This window comes from Cynocephalus volans, chromosome 5 (assembly GCF_027409185.1).
Source record: "Cynocephalus volans isolate mCynVol1 chromosome 5, mCynVol1.pri, whole genome shotgun sequence".
Taxonomy (NCBI): Eukaryota; Metazoa; Chordata; class Mammalia; order Dermoptera; family Cynocephalidae; genus Cynocephalus; species Cynocephalus volans.
Window position 1 is genome coordinate 15,252,204 of NC_084464.1, and position 25,984 is coordinate 15,278,187.

A 25,984-nucleotide genomic window follows, 5' to 3' on the forward strand; every position below is an offset into this window, starting at 1 on the left:
GTTTCTTGAAGTTTCTTTTTTGCTTCTTGTATTTTCTCTTTTGAGTTTCTTTTTTATGTTTTGTTTGGGCTCAATATTTTATGTTAAAAACAGATACATTTGGTTTAGAAAAAACAAAGGATTTTTTTTTTCCCTGAAGTAAGAGAGAATGAAAAGATAGGAGACAATACAGACATTTTAAGGGCAAAGGAGGCAACACCAAGGAAGCTCACATGAGGCAAACTTCATCGCTGGAAGACAAGAGAATTCGTTTCTCAAACCGTGGGGTATTGTAAGGGCAAGAACTGAAGATTGGAAGGAAACATTTGGAATATCTGCAATGCAGGAATCAACGTACACTGAAGACAGTTACAGTAAGGACTCCCCAAAGTCCAAGAGCCTCTGTTTGCAGCTGGCGTCAGCACAGAGTGGTAAGCTGCTCTAGTAAGTCTGGGCAGGATGGGGTGCAAGGTGAAAAAGAAGCTTCAGGATACTGTCCAAGGGTAAGGTAAAGGGCAAAGAGGAGAGAGACATCTGAGGGATCAGAAGGTTCTAGAGAGGGCCCTGGTGACATGACCAGGGTAGGTAGGGAATGAAACGAAGTCTGATGGACTAAGAGAGACCCTGGCAAGAGTCGGTGTCCCCAGAGTTTTTCAGGCAGTGTGGAGGCAGCTCTTCAGTCCTGAGGGAATGAAACAGCTAGTTGGGGCCAAGAGCGCAGGAATGCAAAACAATCCCGAGGCTGGAATCAGGGGGCGTGGATTCACCTCCAGCTTGGCAAGACCAGGGAAGGTCAGGTAAGCAGCCCATTTCATGGCTGTGAATCAAAGAGGTTGGGTTTTGATCTCCAATGTCCCCTTCAGCTTCAAATTCAGTAGGTCTACAATAAATTGCAAAGAGGGAAATTTCAGTTACAACGTACAGCATTGGTCCTATGAAGAAGCCCCTTGCCCGATGACTCACAAGAAGAACTGAAGTATAAAACACCTGGTGACACTGGGCCCGCTACGGAGCCCTCTCCAAGAACAAATGTGGACCATTACATCACTCTGGCCGGTCTTCCCGCACTGGCACACACGTGTTGATCGCAACCACCAGATGGCACTGTTGGTCTAGGATCTAGCACATTTCCCAGCCTGGAGGTCCTGGAAAAGCCTAACCTGAATCTAAAACTTCCCAAATCACCACATTTGATTCAAAAGCAAAACAGCAGCAAAATGCTGCACATCCCAAGAAGGTTAGGGTATAGCATCTCACGGTACCGCGTTGCACGTAGGCAAGTCATAGGTGGTTATTTAAAGTTTGATTTCAAGAAAATGACTTCAAAATGCAGAGAATTAGGGAGCAAGCGCGCCTGGGCCGGCATTCCTCCCCGCAGTCCCCGACGTGGAGCTCTCCTGCAGCCGCAGCGGCGTGGCTGGCAGCGCCGCGCGGAGGTGGCGAGCTCCGGGGGCCCACGCAGCGTCTGTCTGCGCAGGGCCCAGATGGCAGGGGCTGGAGAGGCCTCCAGAAATCTCCGGTTGGGGCTCATTTCTCCAGCCCTGGCCCCACTACCCTTCCTCAACACCCCAGCTCCAGGGCTACGGCACCTGCTGGCTCTGGTCACCCCCGCAGCTCGGGGGACGGTGCGCTGTGGCTGCGCGGTGGCTGCGGGAGACGGTGGCAATGGAATGGGGCCTACTTAGGCGGCCCAGTCTCCAGGGTCGGCCAATTTACGGATTCGAGGGGCCCTGGGAGTCCATTGGTATTTTCCAGAATAACATGGCTTTCAGCCGGCCTCGTCCCCGCGTGTCCGGGGTGGTGCGTGCGCTCCTGGGCAGGCCTCGGTGGCCTCTGTCCCAGCGCAGTGGCCTCTCCCGCGTGCGCCCGGCCCGGGCGGCGCGGCTGTCCCCGCGGGCGCGGTGCTCGGCCTCCCCCGCTCTCATGCGGGCTTGCTCCCGCCGAGGTCACCTGCTCCGCGAGCATCTGGGCCGCGGACGAGAAGAGGCTGATGAATTTTTCATCGCGATCCCTGGGCTGTCGATCTGCAGGCAGCTCCGGGGCCCGGAGCCATTAAGGACCCGCCTGTGCCGGGGCAGCCCCTCCCCCTTCCGCGCTAATCACTGACCGGGGCGGGGGGCGCTCGGGGTGTCTCCCCAGGGCGCTGCTTTCTCCCTGCAAAGCTGGGATCTGGGAGTTCCAGGCGTTGGGCAATGCAGAAAGGCTGCCCGAGGAAGGGCGCCTGGTGGGTTGAATTGAAAGACGCCTGATTTAGGCAATCAATCAGTCAGGAGAGACCCTCCCAAGGAACAACGAGACCACGGCTCCGGATGCAATTTGCAAGAGGTTTTATTGAACACACGGGTACCCGGGCGGCTCAGTCTCTCGGTAGACTGGCGCGCCGAGTAGAGTTTTTGAGCTTGTTTTATAGCAAAAAGCGCGGGTACAGAAGCGAGAAGCAAGGTAATTGGTCGGTTTAAACAAGGCCAGGGAAAAAGCGCGGGTACAGAAGCGAGAGGCAAGGTAATTGGTCGGTTTAAACAAGGCCAGGGAAAAAGCGCAGGTACATGTGGGAGTTCTTGAAACAGCTGAAGGGCGCCCTGGAAACTGCTGTTGAATTTTTTTTACTAGGGTATTTTTCTGTGCCTTGCGGAATGGCGTTACTGCGGCTAGCTTGGAAAACACTTCTTTCAGAATGGCTTCTGCGGAAAGCCCCCCCGTGCTCAGCCTAGGCAAGGAGCGTGGGGACAGTCACATCCCGCCCCGGAGGAGCTCGCGGCCTTCCGGGGAGACAGGACTCACAAAGCGAGGTGACGTGCAGAGATGTGATCCAAGGGCCGCTTCCGTTTAGGGGCTCCGAGGAGGGAAGGCGGAGTGAGCGGGAGATGGCAGCGAAGGGTGAGGGACAGAGCAGAGATGGGCCACCAAGGGGGCGGCAGGCGGGAGTGTGGGGCGAGGCAGAGCGCTGCGCCCGGGCGTGCTCTTCAGACAGCCCAGCACTGGGGTCGGCCTGCGTGTGTCTGGGACGGTCCCCCCAATTACATAAAAGTATGAAAACACAGCTCTATAGAGGAAATCACTCTCCAGAGGAAAACAATGGGTTTGTGGGGTTTTTTTTTGGGAGGGGGGTCTATTAAAATCTTTTGCTATATGGATATTATTTACATAGTTGTATGTATTAAAAATACATACATACATACATAACATTATATTAAAAATGGTTTATTTAGGCATTTTAAATGATTTTTTTGTTATAAAAAGTAGTACACATCTTTGTAAATTTTTGGAAAATAAGGAAATGCATGAAAACAAAAATTAAAACATCACCCATATTCCAAATACATTTTAATCTTTTTGGTGTGTTTCCTCAAAATGTTTTTAGTGTGCGTGTGTGTGTGATTGTTCAATTTAGTTGCGACAACACAGTATTTACTAAATTTTAAACATGTCATTATAGAAACATTGGTAGATAGAAGGCTATGTGAAAAAGGTTTCTTAATCTCTAGGAGAAAAGCACCTCAAGGTTTTAGAGGGGTCCATTAAGAGCCCCCCACCCCAGCCCAACCTCGCTTCACCCCCAATTCCTGAGGCAAGAGAGCCAGACAGGGGCTGGGGCCCAGTGCTCCAAAGCTGCTCCCCAAAAGTCCCCCTCCTCACAGCCGATCCCTGCCCCAAGCGTCTCCTCATCCCCAATCCTCTGGGTGTGGTGGGGCCACGTGCTGTGAGGTGCTTTCTCAATGATGACTCAGAAAATCCATGCAGACATTGCTTTGTAGCAATTCTCATTCTTTTCTGTTTCTCACTCCAAACATTAATTTAATCAGTTTTAACACCCATTACAAAGCAACAAAAGTCAGGCCCTCATTAGAAATTTCCTCTGAAACATCAAGCGCAAAAAGAACGTGGAATAACATCTACAGAATTTTGAGAAAAAAGATGTTTATGAATCAAGAATTTTTGTTATACTCCAAATTTTCTTTCACATTTCAAGCTAACAAATATAATTTTATTACATAAGAAAATGTGGCACCTGGTATTTTTTTTTAGGGAGGAAAAAACCAGTGTTTCCATTTCTGGCAGTGAAGGAGTAGTTTGTATCAGAACAAGCCTTGTGCCAAAGAGCTGTGAAAGCTGAATACAGTAAGATGTAAACTAGTCATCTGAGAGCCTCAAAGAGCAATCAGGGTTGCTGGATTTGAAGGCCCAAAATGTTGGAAAGGGGAGGAATTCTTCGAAACAACTCTTCTCTGCAGCTGTTCTTGTCTCCTGGGAACGTTTGCTGATTCAGGACCTGTCCTGGGGTCTGGAACCCAAACAGGAAGTGGCAGCTCATAGGCTGCCACAGTCCAAAACATTGGAATTCGGGATACGAGTTTGCCAGGACTTGAAGGGCCGTGAACACAGAGGAAAGGGAACCAATGAGAGCGAGTCTTCATGTAATTTCTCTGCAAACCATTTCCTGATTTCTAAGCTCTGCATGTGAAGAATCAAACAAAAGCAGCTGCTGAGAGGTTTAAAAGCTAAGCTGGCACGCTCATGGCACTGGGTGGACACAACTTACAACCTTGTAAACACCTAGATTGTCATTTGAGACCCTGAAGTCATAGGAGTAGGGCAAACACAGGAGAGCAGCTCACACAGCACGCGACACAGGCTCGCATGGCCTCGGTTCCTACCCGCAGGCACACAGACTGCTCTTGTGTACCTTGACTCCTGCCACAAGCGAATAAAGCCTTTCTGGAGGAAGATCGCATGTTCCAGTGCCATGCAAGGTTTTGTATTCAATCCATAGTTACCAGGCAAGAAGTCTGGAGGGTAGGGGACAGTGGCTGGCAAGGTGGAGCAAAGGGGACTTGCTGCTGCATCAAAGACGTAACTGAGCTTCCCTGGGGGTCACAGGATGCTCCTCTGTAGCCAGACATGATCTCTGGGGAGGGAGAGCAGCCTAAAGCCACTTAAAGACCATCTCCAAGAGGCCTGGATGGAGGAGGCAATGAACTCCAACCATGAAAGTCTGCAAGGGGACCTGCCAGTGGAGCAGAGACTGAGGAGAAGCAGCCAGTGTAGTGGGGGGAAAAGGCATTGCCCAGATGTCCTTCAGGAGGTGAGTGGATACATGGACTGTAGTGCACCCAGACAGTGGAAGAGTATTCAGCACCACAAAGAATGAGCTATCAGGCCATGGCAGGGCATGGGGAAAACTTAAATGCATATCACTGAGTGAAAGAAGCCAATCTGAAAGGGCTTCTTTATATATGCCGTATGATTCCAGCTATATGACATTCTGGGGAAAAAAAAAAAAAAAGCAAAAAAAAAAAGGCAAAACTATGAAGACCGTGAAAAAAAATCAGTGATTGCCAGGGACTGGAGTGAGGGAGGGATGAATGGGTGGAGCGCAGAGGATTTTTAGGGCAGTGAAACTACTCAGCATGATACTATAATGGTGGGTGCATAACACTGCCCATTTGTCCAAACCCATTTCATATGCAGCACCAAAAGGGAAGTGTGGTGTACACCATGGACTCGTGATGAGGCGTCAACATAGTTTCATTGATTGTAACAAATGCACCACTCTGGTGGAGGATGTTGGTAGTGGGGGAGGGTATGCATTTGCAGAAGGGATGTATGTGGCTACCTGAACTGAAAGTTATATCTGTATCTTCCTCTCAATTTTACTGTGAACCTAAAACTGCTCTTTTAAAAAAGTTATTAAAATTAAAACAAGGCATCCCCCAATTCTCACAAGTTGCAGTTGGAAAATCCAACAAGATGTTCTCTGAAGTACCCATGAATTGTCTGTGACAGAAAGGAGCAGCCAGCCGTACTTCTGGCACAAAGACGGTCCTGCTGCTGTGTGATTGCTTTACCCTGATCCCCGTTCCCGTGGTCCTGATCCTAGAGGGTCAAAGACTGCAGTCGGCAAGCTGTGATGGGAAGAGAATGCTGGGGGAAGGGAGGAAGAGATAGAGAGATGATATCCAGATTTCCCTCTGCAAGTGGCTGAAGGAGAGGAAATTTGATAGTCAATCAAAGTCTTTGACTATTGTCAAGGACTGGATATTTTAGGGTCTGAATTGTGACTGTGTTTGCAACTTAAAGTGACAGTAGGACCTGAGAGTGAACTGAAATGTCATGATAAGTGTTCATTTAAGGGCCTCCAGCCACCTTGCAGAAACAAATATAAATGCTGGAGGAAAATATTCCTCTGCAAGCCCTTTTGAATTCCCATGGTTTAAATTCAACCACATATGAACTCAAGATAAAAATTAAAAGAACTCAAGAAAGCAAGTCAGAGCTAGTGAGAATTAGCAGAAGTAAACAGATTTAGACCATCAATGACTTTAGACTTATTATGCACAGAACATAAAATATGAAAACTTAAAAAAAATTAAAAATGGAATCAGCACAATGAGTTAAAACAAGAAACTATTAACAATGACTAGAGAGATTTGAAAATTAGCAAACAGAACTTCTAGAAATAAAAAGCATATAACAGTTGAAATTAAACTCAGTGTATGTTTTTAACAATGTGTTATATACAAATTAAAAGAGAATTCATGAACTAGAGAAAAGTTTCTGAAGATCTTACCTACATAGAGCAAAGAGAGAAAAACATATAGGAGAGAGACATATAGAAGATAAAATGAAAAGGCCTAACATATGTCTAAGCAGAGTCCAGATGAGAAAATAGACAGGACGGGGCAGAGAGAGAATATTTGAAGAAAGAATGTCTAACAATTTTTCACAATGATTGCTATGGCTTGAATGTATACCCCAATTTTCATGTGTTGGAAAATTAATCCCCAGATTTATATGTTATGGTATTTGGAGGTGGTAATCAAGATTAGATAAGGTCATCAGGATGGGGCTCCCATGATGCAGCTTGTGGCTTTATAAGAAGAGGAAGACAGACCTGAGCTGGCATACACACTCTTGCTCTCTTGCCATCTGGTGCCCTCTGCCATGTTACGACACAGGAAGAAGACCCTCACCAGATTCTGGGACTTTCCCAGCCTTCAGAATGGTAAGAAATCAATTTCTTTTCTTTATAAATGATCCAATCTATGGTATTCTGTTACAGCAACAGGAAACAAAGACAATGATAAAAGCTATTCTTCCATCGATATAGGAAAAATAAACAGGGTGAGTAAAATACATTCCATGATACTATTTCATTGATACATTGTAGTATTAAAAACAAACAAAAGATCTGTAGAGAATCCCAAAAAGAAAAGATAGGTCACCCACAAAGGAAAGAAAATGATTAATGTCAGAATTCTCACCAGCAAGAATGAAAGCCAGGGGACAGAAAAAATAAAAAATAAAAATATTTGAGATGATATCAGTAAATAACTATCTAAAATTCTAGTCACAATAAAACTATCTATGAAAATTGGCAAAATAGTGCCATTTTCAGACAAACAAGAATAGAGAGAGTTTATCTCCAAGAGATATGCACTAAATGAACTTCTGGTGGATATACTCTAGAAAGAAGGAAAATCATACCAGAAGAATACCAATGACTAAATTGTTTAAAGCAATACGTTAGTAATGTATTATTTGTGGGGTTTACAAAACTGAAAAAATAGGCAACAATAGCATATAAATTGGCAGGGAGGTGACTGATGTTAAAGTTTTTGTATTTCTCAGGAGGAGGGTAGATATTTGATTAACTCTTGACACTATTAAGTTTGTATGATAAAATTTTAAAGGTGATGGCTGAAAGAATAAAAATAGAATTCACACTTTTCAAATTAGCAGAAGGGGGAAATTGAGGGGGAAAATAAAAGCTTAATGCTAGAAAGTGCAAGGTAATATGGTTGAAATGGTTGGAATATATTCAAATATTTCAGTAATCACAGTGAATAAGATAAAAGGACTAAACTTGTTCATTGAAAGGCAGAGCTTAATCAGATTGAATGAAAAAAAAAAAAAAAGCAAAATCCAGCTATTTGCTTTTTAGAAACAACAAACCTACAAATAAGGATATAGAAAGGTTAAAAGTAAAAGGATAAACCAGGTACAGAAAACAAAACAAACCAACCCAGCCCCCAAACAAACCCAGGGCACTTGTATCAATATCAAACAAAACACAAAACAAATTATTAAAGATAAAGGGTAACTATGAAATGTTAAAAGATTCAATTATAAATTTCAGCAATTCTAAATTTATATGCACCTAATAAAATGGATACAAAATACAGAAAGAAAAAAAACACAAAATGTCAAGGAGAAATAGACAAATCCTCCAATAAACTACTTCTGTAATATTTCATTAGTTAACAAGATATAAAAAAAGGTAGAAAATCTTTTAAAACACAGTTAACAATTTGACTTAATGGGTATCTATTGATCCCTGTACCTAATAATTCTAATAACTGAAGAAAACATCATCTTCTCAAGAGCACATGTGACATTTGCAAGCAAAAATTGACACGCTGTAGTTCTTAAAGCAAGTCTAGAAAAACTTCAAAGAATTACTGTCAGAGAGACATAGCATAGAATTAGAGAGAGAATACTAATTACCAAAACATAAGGATGAAGCTGAAGAAGCATCTAACCGATTGCATGAGGAAAGAATAAAGGCTAAGAATTAGTAAATTAAGGAGCCAACTTAGGGGGAAAAAGAATACAGAATAATACCAAGAAAGTAGCAGGAATAAAAAAATAAAAACAAAGAAAAGTGGAGAAATAAATGAAATAGTAAGCAAAAATACACCAGAGAGATCCGACAATATCAAAAGTTGGTTCTTTGAAAAACACTAAATATACACACAAACCTCCAGTGAACTTACTGTATGAAAATGAGAGAAGATACAAAGAAAAGGAGACAATCTGGAATGAAAAAAGGGGACTGGCCTGTCAGCTCAGTTGGTTAGAGCTGGTGCTGATAACACCAAGGTCCAGAGTTTGATCCCTGTACCAGCAGCTGCCAAAAAGAAGAATGGCTACAGGAATGAAAAGGGGATATAATCACAGAGGCAGAAGACATAATAACAAAAAAAATTCTATGCCAGTAATTATAAGACTTGGATAAAAGGACAAATTCCTAGGAATATCTAACTAACCAAAACCAGATCAGGGAAAAAATAGCACAAACAGTCCTGTAACTATTAATAAAAGGTAAAATCAATATTTTTAAATTTTCCCACAAAGAAAACCAGGCCTGGATGGTTTTATAGGTGGGTTTTTTGTTGTCATTTTTTTTGTGTGTGTGTGACCGGTAAGGGGATCGCAACGCTCGGCACAGTGTTGTCTGCACCACGCTCAGCCAGTGAGCGCACCGGCCATCCCTATGTAGGATCCGAACCCACGGCCTCGGCGCTACCAGAGCTGCACTCTCCCGAGTGAGCCACGGGGCCAGCCCTATAGGTGGGTTTTATCAATCTTTCAAGGAAAAGATAATTACACTAATCCAAAAATTCTTCTCCTAAGTAGAAAAAGAGGGAATTTATTTTAGAGGCTAGTATAATCTTGATTTCAAAACTGGACAAAGATAGTAGGTGCTTGCTTATGAACATTGGTGCTATATCCTAAATCAAATATTGGTAAATCCAGCACTGTATAGAAAACATGATCATATTGTGTTATACTGGAATGCAAAATTGGTTTAATAATCGAAAATTCTTTTATTGTAATTTGTCAGTGATCAATCAGATTAGAGGAGAAGAGCATTAAGATTATTTTAGTAGATGCAGACAAAAGCATTGGGTAACATTCAAGATCTCTTCATAATTAACATTACTAGAAAACTAGAACATTAATATGAGAAAGTATATCTACCAACAATTTTCCGCAATTGCATGTAATGGTGAAACATTAGAAGCATTCTCTGTAAAATCATGTTTAAGAGAGTGCTACATGCTATAATTACTTCTCCTTAACATCGTTCTGGACATTTAACGTTTCCTAGCTGGTTCAGGAAAAAGAGAAAGAAGTGAGAGAGAAGGAGAGAGAGAAAGAGGATAGAAGAAAAAAAGAAAAAACATAATGAAAGAAAAATGCTAAGAACTGAAAGGAAGAAATAAAACTACCATTATTTGCAGATATTACAGTTTTCTACAAAGAAAATGCAAGAGAAACTATGGAAAAATTGTAAGAGATTTGTAAATATTTAACAAAGTGAGTAGATACAAGATCAATATAAAGATGTCAGTAGTGAACACTTCAAAAATGCATTAAATGATGCTAAGTGCAATAGCAATGAAAACATGTCAGCCAGTAATAAATCAAACAAAAGATTATGGGGAAAATTATAAAACTGTGTTGAGAGTTATTAGCAAAGACCTAAATAAATCAAGAGGTATATCATATTTATGAATAGAAAGACTCAACTTGTAAAGGTACTAGCTCATGCCCAATATATTCATAAATTCAGTGCAGCACTGTGATTTGAATAAACACTGATTTATAATCAATACTAATTCTGAAAATGCATGTGGAAGAGCAAATATCCAACAATAACCAAGACATTCCTGCAGAAGAAAACTGGTGGTGGGAACCTGCCTTACCAGATATGAAAATTTATTGCAAAGCTTAATACTCCTTACAATGCAGGATTGACTCACATCTACAGAAAAATAGACCAATGGGACAGAAGTGAGAGCCAGAAACAGACCCCATTTGTAGAAATGCGATTTGCCCAATGGGGAAAGAACTAACTGTGTGGAGGTAATTGTTTATTTATGTGGAAAAAATTAAATTAGATCCCTTCATCACACCGTACACCAAAATCAATTCCAGATGGTTTACAGACCTTTAGGAAAAAAAACAGGGGGATGTCCTTATGTTCTTGCAGTAGGAAAGATTTCTTAAACAAGATGTTGAATGAAAACCATAAAGGAAAGGGAAAGCATGTTTAATGACGGATTAATAGACAAGGCCAGATCATCCAGAGACCCATAGGCTCAAGAAAGGGTCTTGTCATACTTGAGTGTCTTGGAAAGACACTGGAGGGTTTCGAGTAAGAGAACATTATGCAATTTATATTTTTAAAAATCACTCTGGCTGCTTGGTGCATAATCGACTGCAGGGGTCAGGAGTGGAGGAGAGAGACTAGCTGGTAAGGAGACTGTTTAGCAACCTAGTCATGAGATTATGGAACTCGGTGGTTTGGTGGAGATAGAAGGAAATGGATTCAGAATATATTTTGGAATGTACTTTGAAGAGTAGGCATTGGTTATAGTTAAATGAGCCAAATCAAAGACAATTCCATGGATTTTTAGCCCAAGCCACTGGGCAGCTGTGAGGCTATTTACTGAAATGGAGAATCTGAAGAAGGAACTATTTAAGAAGTGGCTGAGAAAGGATTCAAGAATTCTGCTTTGCCTGTTAGTCAACCAATCGGCTTGGTAAAGAAGACCTTTTATATGGCAAGTATGGAGCTCAGATCAGATGCAGAGAAAGGTAGATTTGGAGAGTCGTGAGTATGTAGGTGGTATTTACAGCCATAAGTTAGGAAAGGTAGTCTGGGGCCATGATACAAAGGAACTTTAGGTCAGACAAAGGCATTTACTCAACCTGGAATATTTATGTGCTCAAAAATATTTGATGATTAAAAGTTCCTGGGAGTAGTTGTTCATTAAATAGACATGTTGCTTTCTTACAGTGTAACAAACAAACAAACAAAATTAACACTTTGTCCAATGGTTGTTATTAATAAATATTGAGATGTTTTGGTATTTGCATTTAGTAATAGAAAACGCGTTAAACAGAGTCCATAGGACAGGATTTTCATGCTAGCCCTGCAACTACTAAGTATGACACCTTGGAGTAAGTCATTTAACCTCTTTTCTAAAAAAGATTTATCACCTAAGGTAAGACTGTTGGACCAAATAACTTATGAGATTCTATGATTACAATGGAAGTGGCATGAAAAAAAAACTTCTCAATAGCAACATTAGCATTCCTGTTACAAGAAACTGGCTTTGTTTAAAAATAACATAACAAATCACACAAGGTTAGTGGGAGAAAGGAAATGAAAGAGTTAAATGTTCTACACTAGAAATAAACAGGATTTAGGATTGGGGGGACAGAAAGAGGAGGAGAGGGAAGTGCGTGAGATGCTGAGGGGCAGAAACTTCACTGGGGGTGTGTAACCAGTGAGCCATCCACGGCAGGGAGGTGGAAGAAAGTGGTTCTGGACATAGGTTATGCTATGTTCAGTTTCTGTTGTTTGTGTTGCTATGATGTAAGTTTCTTTGATCTTTGCCCAACCTCCTGTCAAGCCTGCCAGACAAAGTGCTGGTGTGTGCCTGGGTTTTACTATTTTCTTGTTTTCTGAGTTTTGTTTTCATGAAAATGAAGGGAAACACCATTTCCATGTCCGGATTGTACAGAACGGAAGCAGCGTGCAGGGGCCTATGATGTGGGCCACATTTGCAACTAATTCAGTAGAACTAGAGGCTTGCAGTCGGGGTTAACCATGAGAGTGTGCGGCTCCTCTGAAAAGGCACGCACATCTTTGGTGGGGCAGTCGTCTGTCCTCAAATCTTTGAACTGGTGTTAAAAGATCAGGGTGACCCTCAGCTCTCGCCGGCTCTCACTAGCACTCTATACATCAAATTTGTAGATTTTGGAGCTATCCTGAGTATTCCACCGGTTCCTCATATCATACTTAGGTTGCTATGACAAAGTTTTTTGCATTATTCAAGGCAATTCTACCTATGCATTTTTCCTAATGCTGATTGGTTGTATACAGAGATTTTAAAAACCCTCTTCATCTGGCCATTTCTATTTCTATTTCTCTTCTAATGGGAATTTGTGGAGAAAAATAACAGAAATTTAAAACTTATGTTTGTCTTCACAAGTGAGTCAAAAGTTAAAACAAGATATTTTCCAATAGAGAACAAGCAACATTCGTATTTATGTTTTCTCTTATCCAAGATGTTTTTTGCTTGTTTGTATCTACATGATGACAGGAACTACTGTATCCAGCATGAAGAGGGCATGAGACAAAAACTTTGACCTCATTGAAAAGGTGCTTGAGATTAACCCGAGTTGTTTTGAAATTTCCCCTTGTACATCTACCATCCAAGTTTCTCCCTAATTACTATAAAATGAAAAGAAAAAACCCATGATTAACTTTTTATTTTTGAACTTACCTGAAAACACTTTTTGATGAAGAGTGTAAAAATAAAAATATGTTTCCTAGTAACTTTTATCCACTGATCCTATAAAACAAAAGCAGTTGAAAGAGAAGAGTAAAAATTGGCCGGAAACTACAAGCCAGCTCCGAGCTGTTCACTGGGTGACTGCCGGGTCTGGAAGGATTCCATCTCAAGGAGCTGGGAGGGCACTGGCGTGAGGTCTTTGGAAAGCTGTGGAACGGGGGAGGTGGCAGAAGACTGAAGAAAGACAAATGTGGCCTCGGTTTTCTTAAAACGGGGGTTAAGGTAGAGTTTGCTAACTAATAGCACAGAGTTTCTCTTATGCCTCGTTCCTTTAATGGCATGCCATACTTCGTCTTACTATAACTTTTAAAACCAACCTAATGTGGTTGCGAGTGTAGGGTCTGGGGCCTGGATGCCTCTGTTGGAATTTCAGCTCTACCCCACACTGTCTGTGAGGTCCTGAGCCATGTGACAACTTGGCACTTCAATTCCCTCATCTGTAAAGTGGGGATCATAATGTCCCCCCACATAGAGCTGTTGAGGGGATTATGGGAGTTATGAGAAAAATATTTAGCAGACAGGCACATGTAAGCATTATAAAATTAGTAGTGGAGCAAGTCCAGATATTTGTACTGGGTATTTAGGTACTACCCCCATTTTTTTGTAAGCATAATTAATGTTCTGATGAACATTTATTTACAAAAGCCTTTGAAAACATTTATGGTTACTTTCTTAAGATAAATTCTTAGATATGAAAACATTTGGTGAAAAGGTGTATGCAGTTGTAAGGCTTCTGATTCTTATTCCAAATTGACTACAGGAAAATCTTTTTCTACTCCTTCCAGCAGTAAAACAGTAGGCATTTCCATTGAAAAAAAAACTGTGTGTGTGCATTCCAATTTGCTGAGGTGCAGGAATGTTGAAATAGGACTTCGCTGTTGTTTTAATTTGCATTTATTTAACTAGGACTCTTTACTTTAATGTTCTAAACCACTCTTCCGTAATTCTAGTCCCACTTGCTAGCCACTCCCGTTACTGCAGGCAGCTGTCTCATTTCCCTCACTGGTGGATACAGATCACCAGTTCTTTCAGCCATTCATCATAGGAAATAGTTTCCAGAATAGGTTGCCCTATTCTGGATGTTCCAGTTTGTCATTGTCCCTCTTAAAATATGGCACCAGAGTCAAACATAATACTCCACGTGTGGTCAGACCAACTGTTATGTGTGCCAAGGAGTAAGATGGTTCAATCATAATGTGTTTTTCTTTCGAGAACCCATTAGTGCGCAGTTCCCTTTGAGTTTCTATTGAATCTTACAGTCACTTAGAGTGGATTTAGACTAGAGTGGTTTTTTGACTAAAGGACTACTATTTAAAACTGTGTTCTAAATGTTTTTTTCTCCTCTACCTGCTTAATGCTGTTCACACACGGTGGAACTATTACCGTGTGGGCTCTGGGTTGTATCTCCATTAGTGTGGCTCTGGGTCGTATTAGCTATTTTAGCAGCCGTCTTCTATTTGCATCCTGTAGAGCTGACAGCTAATGGATTCCTTCTATGTAGAATAACTGAGGCACATGTAAAAGGAATGGTAGCGTCTGGATCTGATTCTGAGAGATCGAGCTCAGTCAATGAATGACCTCGGAAAAGGAGAGAGAGAAAAGCTTCAGCGTTTCTCTGATTGCTTTTCTGGTTCAACAGAGATATTATTACCTCTGTTGTTTGAAAGTCTGTCAAAATGCATACACCCATGGAAGTTAGTGTCCTACGCTCATTCATTTCACTACCTGTGAAATTTAAGGGAGAAGGTGGTGGACTTGTGAAATATTTTGAGAAGGTAAACACTGCATGTTTCTATGTGAAGTTGACTCACACAGTGCATCTGTTTTATTCCACTCATTCTGAGCTATGAGACTATTATGACCCCTGAAGAGGCTTTAGGGAACGAGTGAGTCTGTCAGAACCAGGAACTGACTCTTATGTCTGAGTAGTATTGTGGGAGCTGGGTGATAAGCTATATAGAATACCAGACCTAGAAGAGGCTGGCGGGAAGGTTGGGATTGTGAGCAGAATGGCAAGCTGTTTCCTAAAGCAGGCATCTGATTTGATTCTGAGGACTAAGGTTTTAAGAGCTATCTAGCCTGTTGGAGCAGAGATGGCACACAGACAGAGAGACCTAGCCTGCGGGGTCCGGTGGGGTCTGGTTTTGAGTAGTGAGACGACGTGAAGGAATTAGAAGAGGATTGACCTTGACAGTTTTCCCATTGGCCAACCAGTGCCCATCTCCTTTCTTTATCTTAAAGCCGTTGAGTTACCTGGTGGTTTTGATTTTATAAAATGATGCCTAACAGGTATAAGTCTAGAGTGAACTAAGTCAAAATATGTCTAAGATAGGGAAAGGAAGAGGAATGGTCTCAGTAGTGGAGAACTGTGATCTTATTTAGCTGCTGGATCAAACTCCCCAAGTGAAGTCTGGTTGGGTTACTCCTGCATATTGTACTCAGAGTAATTCTTTAATAATATGACATAATTTGAAAGCTCCAATCAGTTTTTCATTAAAAAAAAAAAACTTAATCCAAATGGTTATTTGTAACTGTGAATAAAAATAAACATGCATAAACTAAAAAATTTTTCCTTTTAGCTTTAGTAAAAAAACACAATTTTAATTTTCATTAAATTTCATTTCTTTGGCTAGAATTTTCATGACAATGACGAACTTTTGCATTGCAAGTACATTGTCCCCGTTTTACTGCATATTTTCCTAATTGACAATGATATTTATGATTTTTTTGTTATGCACAAATGTCTTACCCTTGAAACAATTGTTTTATTCAGCAACTGCAAATGCCATTTTGTTTGTAGAATTTGGACTTTGAGACATCAGCTTTCCTTCATTGGCAGTGGAGTCCTAGGAAGTATAATGGCTTCTACATCATTACAGTGGCTCACCTTGATTTTGCAAATTCATAAATCGAAAATGTGCTGTCACATGAAAGAACTAAATAAGGGACGGTAAAGAAAATATAAAGGAAGTCTAAAGTAATTGCCGCAGCCCTTGAGATCCACACTCTAGGGAGAGGCTTCTGTAACACGCTGTACCTTTCGAAGGCAGATCTGTTTGGAGATGCATGTCCTGGTGTTGGGTTTGCCAGAACATTCTTTTAAAAAGAGCTAGCTTCCCTGCTGAACAGAAGTGTTAATTTTTCATGAACTTACACTGTGATGAGGAACATGAAAAGCATGAGAGAGCTTTAGGAAAATCATGTTGAAACAAAAGAAAAGGAGCCTTTCTCTGGTTCTAGACAGAAAATGGAGACTTGTTGAAATTTTGCTTGTTAGTAGAGACACAAGTTAAATACGAACAATTTAATGCAATTAACTCTTTGGTGTGAATTTCCTGGGAGAGGAAGGAAGGTTGTGTCAAGTCTAGCCCATTTAGAATCACACTAGAAGCTATTTGGAGGCTGTGAAGATCACGTGTCCACTCTGGCAGGCGTGTCTGCTGATAAAAGAGTTGCCTGAACAGAGGAAAATGGGGTTGCTGTGACCCGAGGTAAGTCACTGTCCACCCGGACCTTTCCCCCTGTTAAATGAGGAAATCTCAGAAGTGTTCCCCATTACCAAGTTCCGTGAATCTACATCAAAAAGTTTTAGCACATAGAAGAGTATTTTTTATATTAAGTCTAGATTTGAGCTGCTGTTTTCAACAGAAACTACACTAATATTCACTTTTCTTCCTTTCTGTCTATTGATCTTTGATCTTAAATAATAAAACTGATTTTTTTTTCTATGTTTCTTAATAGCTACGTACCTGAAGTCAGCATTTTGGCCCAGACTACTCAGTCTGTCCAGCATTATTTAATGTCAATTAGCAACCACTTGAGCTGCAGGTATATAAAAGTCAAATCCACATTGGTTCTTTTTGACATCTGGTTTTTCTTTCATTTTTTGGACCTCAGGTATCCAGAGTTGAACTGCTCATACTCCTCTGCTCATGGTAAGAGATCACTGGTCATGGTACTGAGGACTGTGGTAGGAAACTTCTAAGATGGTCCCCAGTAATTCCCACCCCATGGCCCTCACACATATGTGTAATACTTTCCCCTTGAGTGTGGCCTGGACCTACTGACTTGCTTCTAGTAAACTGACTATGGCAAACATGAGGCCATGGCTTCCATCTTGTACATTCTCTCCTACTCTGTCACTGACTCACTTATTTTGAGGGACTCAAGCTGCCATGCTGTGAGGTGCCCTGTAGGGAGACCCAGATGGCAAGGAGCCAATGGCCAGTGAAGAACTGAGGCCCATAGTCCAACAGCCGCCGAGGAGCTAAATCCTGCTAATAACCACACGACTGAGCTTGAAAATACACCCTCCCTTCATTGAACCTTCAGATGAGACCACAGCCCCAACCTTAATTGGAGTCACGTGAGTCAGAAGCACCCAGCTAAGCCACGTCTAGATTCATAACCTATAGAAATGTTGAGATAATAAATGTTCATTGTTTTAAAGCTACTACATTTTGGGGGTAATTTGTTATGGAGCAATAACTAATGTAAGTACTCAGATTTGTAATTAATTATTTTCCTTCTTCATTCCCCAGCCTCACTCGCATTCTTTTCTCCTATTTAAGCATGCACCATAAAGTTTTTAATATTTTTCTTTGAATATATATGAATTGTTGGAAAATTTATGATGTTGTTTTATGAGTTTTGCATTCTTTACTTACACAAATGGCACTGTGTTATTTATACACCTCATTCCATTTTTTACTTTTATTACTTCACTCCATTTTTTTGAGGCTTATTCAAATTTCTTATGTAAATATAGTTCACTGCTTCTTATCATTACCTAATATTTTATTGTAGGCATCTTACTCATCCATGTTCCAAGTGTCAGACACTTCGGTGGCCTCTAAGTACTTGCTACCACAAAACGGTATTGTGATGGACACCCCCACACCTATTCTCTTATATATGTGCCTGTTCATATCTAGGAGTTGAAATTCGTGGGATAATTACTTGAGATTCATGGATAATTAAGGATGCTTTTAGCATTCCTATCTAACTTGGCTTCAATAGTAAGAACATAAATTGTTTCATGTAACAAAGAGTTATAGAGGGAGTGTTAGCAGCTCAGTGGTGTAATCAAAGAACCAGGCATGTCCCATCCCCCTGTTCTACTGTTCCCTGTAGTCAGTGTTATTTTTTCCCAATGGTCACAAGATGATTGTAGCAACTCTGGATATCACATGCATACATGATTATAGCCAGTGAAGAAGAGGAGGTTATAGCTTCCTATGCATCTCTTTTTATTATAGAGGAAAACCTTTACCAGAAGTTCTTTAGTGAATGTCACCTTTGGTCCCATTGCCTAGCATTTTATGTATGTTACAGTAGAGACTTTGAAAGCAAGGGTCTGAAATTTTTGGACCCCGTAGTGGGAGGCATCCTCTGCCAACAAGGAAAAATCAGAAAATGCTGTGTAGAAGTTTCTGCTACATAATGTATATGCTATTTACATTCTCTAAGTACTGGATAATTGCTGTATCAGTCAGACATTGCCAAAATAATGCTGTGGAACAAGCTGTCCCAGAACTAAATGACTTTAAACATAGTAATTTATGAGCAGTCATGCATCTGTGGGTCAGCTGGAAGTTCAGCTGGGCTTGGCTCTAGGTCAGGTTCGGGCTGGTTCAGGTCTGTTCCATACATCTCTCACCCTCCTTGGACTGGTGGACTTCTAGGGTGGACTCTTCTCACAGCAATGGCAGAAGCACAAGGGATGAAGCCCAACCAAGCTACCACATGTCAAGTCTCTGCTCAAGCCACTCTGTTAATATACTGTTGGCCAAAACAAGTCACCTTGGCAGGTTTAAAGTCCAGGTGCAGAAAAATGCACAGGAAAGTCTACCATGAAACCAAATGGAGTCACATGGCCAAGCCCAACGGGAAAGCAAGTAAAGTCTTCTTATGGAAGAAGGGGAAAGATAGTCAGTATGTTTGAACAATCATCTCATGTACGTAACCAGCATTCTGTCACTCCAGCAGCGCAAGAGGTTCCTGTACACCAACATCATCACCAACACTTGGTATTTACCAATGTTCACATTTTTACCAACCAAATGGGCATAAAACCACTTTAATTTACCTATCTCTGATCATTGCTGGATGAAGTTGAGTATTTATTCATATACTTGTTAGCCGTCTGGGTTTCCTCCTTCTCTGAATTACCTATTCATATTTACTAAACATTTTAAAATTGAGTTTCCTCTATTTTTCTCATTAATATATAGGAGTTTCTTGTATAATGTTGATATTAACCCCCAATTTATTTTAAATATTGCACGTCTCTTCTCCCATTCTGTCACCTATATGTTAAATTTGTGGTATTCTGTATTGAATAGAAATCTCCAATTTTGTTTTAGTCGGCATGTTTTCTTGCCTTTATTTTTGGAATGTTATTTAAGAACTCTGCTCATATTTATATCACAATTTTAAAAAAATAATTGTGTTTACTTCATAGTTTTAATTTTTATGTCTTGGTTTTTAATCAATTTCGATTTACCTTTTTATATATCATGAGGTAGACATTTTTCTTCATATTGTGAAGTCTTCCTAACATCAACTACTAAAAAATTTCATTCTTTCCTCATTCATTTATAATGCTATCTATCATAGAACAAATTTCCACATTCACTTGGGTTTGTTTCTGGGCCTGTTATTCTGTTCCATTAATCTCTTTTACTTTTCCATTGCCAAGATCACACTTCATCTTCGCAGAATCGTAGTGTCTGGTTAGGCAAATTTCCTTGCCTTGTTCTTCCAGATCACTGTTGAAAAGGGTTTGTCAAGTTCATACAAAATCCTGCCAGAATTTTTATTGGAATTGCATTTAATTTATAGATCTATTTGGGGAGAACGGTTTTGTTGAAAGTGCCTGAAGAGTGAGTATTATTTTTTTTTTTGAAATCAACAAATTAGAATAAATTTTGGGGGGACAAATTAGATACTCTTTCCTAATTGTCTAGAGAAAGGCTGAGGTCATGGCTGGTAGTATCGCAATAGGAGCAAAACAGGCAACGGGAAATGTGTGTGGTTCAGAATTCGGTGAGTTGTAGGTAGCAATTACTCCTTCACCACCACACCGACTCTCTTTTCTTTGCTGTCCCTGAATAAGTGCTAGTGCTTGTCCTATTCAGTGATTTGCTGAGTTTTTCGAGGGATAATACCGCTTCTGGCTTTGTATGTAACACTCCATGGAGCTATTTATATCTCTCCAAATTTGCTCACTGTTGCATTTTTTCTGGCTAGTTATCTAATTATCATGCCTTGTTAATGAGACCAATCTTATTAGAACAATCTCTTTCGGAGTCTTTTAGCTTCTTCCTCACCCTGCCTAGCCATCTTAAGAGCGTATGCCTTTGGGGACAAGGGAAACCTAGAGCATGTGCTTGAAAAAGTTCAAACCCTTCACTACTGAAAAATACCTCAACAGTTATGACCTTATTAATGGCCTAGCTTTTATATATAAAGGACAGGACCTGATCATTATTTGTAGCTCATTTAGGGTAGTTAATGAAGAACACCCTAATGAAGAGGATAGAAAAATACAGCACAGGGGTGGTCTTGAATTGTCTTAATCATCTGTATCTAGTGAAAGTCTATTTATCTTTTTTTAACCTAACAAAAGAGAGTTCAAGGGGATGACCCACTGGAATATTTAGCAACAATTTAAACACAGTTCAGATTCTGTATTGTAGGTTTAAAAAAACCTCACTGTTTAATGAGCGCATTTTGAACATATAATTCACTGAGAGGATAAACATGCCTTTTCAACGCATTATTTAAGATAGAAAAATGCATCAAATGAGCCCAGAGTTGTTAAACTTAGCTCTGTAAATGTTCAGCAGTTTTACATTTTTCTCTTGCTTTCTCTGCATATCTCCCTTTTCTTTCCAACCTTGGTTGGGTTCTTTTTAAAGTCACTGTCTTCTACAGCATGCAATTTTAAGTAACAAGACAGCTAGGTGACATATTGCAATATTGGAATTGTTGAGTCAGGTCTTCATAATCTCACAACTGTTAAAATCCCCACATTGGAAAATATGACTAATTCCCTCTAATTCTCAAAAGTCTTCTCCAGAGAAAAATCACATGTTGTGCCACTCGAATGCCATAAAACAGCTCCCTCATGGCTCCTAACTTAGCTCAGTGTGTGGCTAACCTAATAGCAGGTGGATGGTCATAAGCAATTGTGGGCTGCGTTAAAAGCTCTCCTCATAATTGCGCCTGAGAGAGGAACAGGGCAGAAACCACCGTACAGACCTAAGACTGAATTTTATCCAGAGAAATGCTTTGTGTACAGTCCAAACTCGTGGGTTTATGCTTTTAAAGTGCTTTCTAAATTCCTCATAATGTTGTCCAAATTCCCTTACAGAAACCTTTAGTTTCCAGGTAACCCAGAATACATTTTCAAAATTGCTGAGAGATGGAAGAGACCTCTCAGATTTCTGGATACAATGTGGTTGCTACATTTCTTTTGGCAAAGTAACTAGAGCAATAGACCCAGCTGAAATTACTGTTATCCTTGCTTATAAATATTTATAGAAGCTGCTATTTCAGAGTGCTTAAAATATGCTCTTCCTGAATCATCTAATGTAATCCTCAGAACCACTCAATGAAGCAGGTATTCTTACATTCCCCATTTAACGGATAAGGAAACTGGGGTGCAGGACAGTTAACCTCATTTTTTATATGAGAAAACTGAGTCTGTCCAATTTCAGCCTTTGCTCCTAGAAGCAGAGGAGGTTTTGCTTTGCTGCTTTGCCCAGATCACCTCTACTTTCCTTTGTGCCTTTTTTGTGTGCCTATTGGGTTTGGGGTGCTGTCCTTTTCCATAGCCTGAAGGCACTGGGGCCTCCTGGACTAGTCATCATTTCCTGAGAGCAGGCAGTGCCCAGGGGAATTTACTTCCCCGGGGGCAGCCTTATCCAGTGGCTGATGGCTGCAGGCACCTGCAAGCCTCACTGCCTTGTCTTACAGGGCACAACTTCCACTCCTGATCAGAGCCAGGCTGAAGCCGCCTCCCCAGGATTTTTCCCGAGGCCTCCTCTTGCCTGTCCTCCTCTCTTGGTGGCCTTGCTCCCCCACTCCCTCAGTGGCTTTACCCAGCAGCACCTTCTCAAAAAATCACTGGCACAGGAATCATCTTTACAGTATCTGCTTTTGGGGAGTTCAGTCCAAGATATTCCTCTTTCCTATGATTTTTATGGGACAGAATTTTCTTGAAGCATGATAGTGAGATTTAGGTTAATACATTCAAATTTAGCTGCAGAAGGTGTAAGTCTTGGAAATTAAAAAAGAAAGAAAGAAAACTAAATCTAAATCTTCAGATGCCTTTAAATTTTATTTATTTATTTTTTTATCATGCAGCTTACCTTGGGATACCTGAGGGTTTTGTTTAACCTTCTACTTTCTCATTCCAAGGAATAGTCCAGTGCTGTCTGTGTGGTTCTCACTTGAATCATTCAGGGAAGAAAAGCCAGATATTTTTATTCTCAGGGCATCTTTTTCTTTGATTTAATGAACTTCTTCTTAATACTGTTGCCCAAACCACACATCCACCTTTCCAGTTCCTCTGACAGACTTCTGTTATAAAGAGCCTATCTGCCTTTTAAAGCAGAATAAAACCAATTATAGTATGGAATTTTCCTTATGAGAAATATATTTTATTCTGAGGAAAGAAATGGTTAGGACTAGACATCAGGAGAAATGGGCTCAGCCCTTGAAAACCTGGGGTCATGGAGGTTGGGGGACAGGCAGGGAGGTCTTGGGGAGAGTGTGTGGTTTGCATCTGTGTGTGTTTTGAAAGGACCATGTGAGTAAAGATCTCTAACCTTGTGAGCCAAGGCCAGCATGACATGGAGCAGTGAGAGAGAACATTTTTCTCTTCTGCCCCAGCACTGGGAAGTCATGGTAGCAGCATTTACTTGATGTCTAGGAACAGGATATGCACGTGTTGTAGTGACAGTGTATTCTCATTAACTCTGTTTGAGGCAGGACAGAAGAGGGACCCATCCCGCTCATGAATATTCAGACTGGATTGACACTAGCCACCTCTTTGTTTTGCAGTTAATAAACCCATATTGAGCTGATGACAGCTGAACCACCTACCGATCCGCATGCTACACCTGGAACTTTGCAGTTTTTGAACAGAAACTTAAAACCATGAAAAACCGCAGTGCCTGTACACCAGGACAAACAAAAGTGCAGGCTAGACCAAGAAGGGCAAAGTTAAGGAAAAAGTGACTCTACTGTGCATGACCAAAAACTTCAGAAACTCAGGGATGCATGATGGGAAGCTGATGCAAACTTGTGTCAGCCTTTAAGCCTTAATGACCTAGATCCTCCCCCATGGCTGAATATTCCTCTCCTTAGTTAGGACAGAGAAAGACCCCCATCCCAGAACAGCATATAACCCTTCCCTTTAAACAATGCGGTGTGCTCCTCAAATCACGAGGATGCCCGTGCACCCTTCTGTGCATACTTTCACTTGCAATAAAGCCCTATTGTTTGAATGTGTTGACTGTCCCTCTTCCTTTCCTTTTGTTGTACAGGTGCTCATTGTGATGCAGACCTTTATTGGTCCCATAAAGATTCATCTTCGAGGTCTAACTAAGAACCTAAAACCGCTCTCCAGTAACAAGTTTATCACAGAACCTAGTAGCAAGGTAAGATAGTACAGTGAGAACAAATACTCCGTGTTCCATGAGCAACTCATGTGGCAGCCACAGCAACAACTGCCCCAAAGAACATGATTCTTTTTCTTCTCAGCATACTTCTGTGGATTCTGAGGTATTATAGTTAAATTTTATTTTTTTTTGAAATTAGACCAGAATAGGATTTCTTATTCTCTCCATAATCTTTATATGGTTTGCTGCTATTGTATAGGGTCTCTGCTTTCTTAGATTTCTTTACTTAACGATGTGTCTAGAAAGGTAAAACCCCAGTCTAATGACACCAGGCATCCCCTGCCTTGGGTGCTTTCCCTGAGGACTTTGGGATGCTTCCTCTGATCCTGAACTTGGAGACACAGCCTCTCTATTAGCTTGTCTCATCTTTCATCGGAAGAAAGCCCTTAGTAGCCACGCATTTTGTGGTTACTGGTTCCAAGAAGAAGTCTTTGCTTCCAGTGTGATGCTCTGCAAAGATTCGTGCTCTGTTCTCTGAATTCCTCCTGCTCTCCACACCTGTAAGGAAGCTTGTGCTCTCTTTTGTAGATCAACTCTGATTCCATGTCTGATCCAGGCAGTGTGCCCTGGGTTCCCTGAATTCTTAGACTGCTCTCTTCTCCTCCACCATCTCTGACCCAGTGAGGAGGTAAAAAGAGCAGGAAAATCTTGAAGCCAAAAGATAGCTGTTTCAGAGACTCACCTGTGACCCCTACACGTTGGGTGACTTTGAACACACCTCAGTTAAACTCTTTGAAGCTGCTTTTCCTTTCTAAAATAGAAGACAACAATGCCTCTTTTCTTTTTAAGAATGTGTTATTGTATTGGGAATATCTTATAAAATGTTAAGTATTTATTATAGACATGTAAGGCATTATTATGTTTTGTTATATGTAGCTTAGATTCAACAGCCCCTACCACATCTAAATCTTAGAATTCTGCAAGTAATGGGTCTATTTACACCATTTTAAAAAGGTCACTTTTACCTGCCTCCTGCCAGGAAACCTATCTATTGGTTTTCTTGTTGTCTAAGCTTAGAACTTATTTATGAGCATATGCAAGCAGTCATTTAAGCATAGTTTGTCATTATAGGAGAAGTGTGGCAATTTTTGGTTTAGATGGCAGAAGTTTGGAAAATGGAGAAAAGAAAAAAAATTGAGTGAAATCAAATCATATACTTTTATATGAAAGGCCACATCATGTCTGACCCCAAAGTGCATTCATACATGGATGGAAGGGAGGGGTAGGGCTGAGAAGGAGTCAGAGTGATTCCAAAAGGCCTCTCAGCAATTCGCCTGGAGGTGAGGCTGCGCTCTTCCTCACACTTCATGACCGGTTTAGAGACCTACTGCTTATTCAGAGTGGGGAAAAGCAAAGGCTCTTATTTCTGTAACTGCAGAGAGGCTCACATAGAGCAGGAGTCACTTGTCCCACGCATGAATGCTTTGTTGATTTGGACTCTCAAAATCCTGGGTCTGACTAGAGAAATGGGTTGTGTTAAGAAACTGAAGAGCATATGTTCCCAAGTTAAAAACTGTTATTCTAAGAGTGTCTTAAAATGCCTCAGAATGAGGATTCTTGCAAGGAAAAATAGGGGATGGGAGAATCTTCTAGAATGCAGACTGAGGAGACTCCTGAGGACAGAAACCATTGAATGCTGCCTGTTCCTGCTGCTGGTGCTTATGCTATGAGGAAACTTGGCCAAGGAGGCTGAGGAAATAGGTGAAAGGAAGGAGTGCGTGTATGTGTGTGTGTGTGTGTGTGTGTATGTGTGCAAGTGTGTGCATGTGCATGTGTGAGTGTGTGGGGTGTGTGTGCATTTGCGAGTGTACTGGGGAAGAGGATGAACTCTACTGTGCTATGTGTTTCATATGATTTTATTGTTTTGAATTTCTTTTTTAAAATTGTGGTAAAAACACACAACATAAAAATCTTCCATCATAACTTTTTTTTTTGCAAGTGGCGTATATGCACCTTTGACCTTGGTGTCCTCAGCATGGTGATCGCTCAAGTGAGCCAACTGGACAGCCCTTTAGCCATTTTTAAGTGTGTAGTTTAGTAGTGTTAAGTACATTCACATTGTTGCGCTACCAATCTCCAAAACTTTTTCATCTTGTAAAAAGGGGGTACTTATACTCAGGACCCATTAAACACTAATTCCCCATGCCCACCTCCGCCAGCCCC

General features: G+C 41.0%; 1 pseudogene; it reads left to right on the forward strand.

Annotated features, from left to right (window-relative positions):
• Positions 1 to 2,653: 2,653 nt before the first annotated feature.
• Positions 2,654 to 25,984, forward strand: part of LOC134378886 (uncharacterized) — a 143,486-nt pseudogene continuing 120,155 nt past the window's right edge.